This window comes from Sarcophilus harrisii, chromosome 3 (assembly GCF_902635505.1).
Source record: "Sarcophilus harrisii chromosome 3, mSarHar1.11, whole genome shotgun sequence".
Taxonomy (NCBI): Eukaryota; Metazoa; Chordata; class Mammalia; order Dasyuromorphia; family Dasyuridae; genus Sarcophilus; species Sarcophilus harrisii.
The window spans coordinates 555,255,469-555,256,544 of record NC_045428.1 but is presented as its reverse complement, the minus strand read 5'-3'; positions in this window follow the sequence as shown (position 1 = coordinate 555,256,544).

Below are 1,076 nucleotides of genomic sequence, written 5' to 3'. Positions count from 1 at the left end.
GGACCCAGCCCAATGCCCTGAACACAATTGAGCTTAATAACTATTTGTTGAATTATGATCTGAAAAAGAGAAGCAAATCCTTGAGAAATGGGTCTTGGGTTGGCCAAAGAGCAGGAGAGAGTGGGATTAGAGAGGTTCCCTAAGCCCCCTCTGTCCCATGGCCTGAGAAGTTACCTTCACATTTAAGCTGACAGAAGTTCTCATTTCCAAGCCACAACTTGGATTCCTGGCTCCCAAAGCCGGCTTTATAGGATGTCCAAGAGCAATAGAAATCTACAGAGCCATCCTGACGTCTCTGTGGCCCAAGACCCAGGAGCTGAAAACTCAGGCAGAAGAGAAAAGTTTCTTCCTCCCCAACCACCGGGGAAAGTTGTCTTGTTTCTTTAGAATGGAGGTGGGGAGGGAGGAAGGATGGGCTTCAAGTTTGTTGAATCGGGGCAATATTCGACATGAACCCCCTTCACCTCTATGGGAGAATTTTGGGCAAGAATAAATGTTGGTCATAAAAGATCCTGGTGAATAATGGATCTCAAAGTGTAATTCGTATTGAGGAAAGATGGGCAAGACTAGAAAGAACAACCCTTGGTGCTTCTGGGGGACCTTATCTTCCCACCCTTGTCTAGTCCAAGCAAAGAGGCTCTTCGGTTCTGCAGCTCCCGCAGTCCTGGGGTCCTGGGTGGGACAGAAGGGTCAGGGCTGTGGTGCCCCTTCCGGCTTCATCCCCTGGCAATGTCCCTCCCCGTTTCAATCCCTGCATCCTGCCCCACCCAACAGCCAGCACTAACCCCTCCCTCAGTTTCTTCTCCTTAGGGAGTCCAGCAACCTGCCTCAGCACTTCTCCTTCCTAACAAACCCTCCGCCTTCATTTCCACCAGGGCTCCCTGAATCCTCATTGCAGCCCTGCCCAAGGATTGCCCAATCCCAGCTCTCCAAAAACTCCCCTCTTGGGTTCCTCCCAACCATTGGTGTTAGAACCAGGGCTGAGTTCAAGCAGCTGGAATCATAGGTTAGCTGGATTTCCTGTGCCTCAGTTTCCCCTCTCAACATGGAGGGTCTCGGAAAGGAGGAGAGACTTC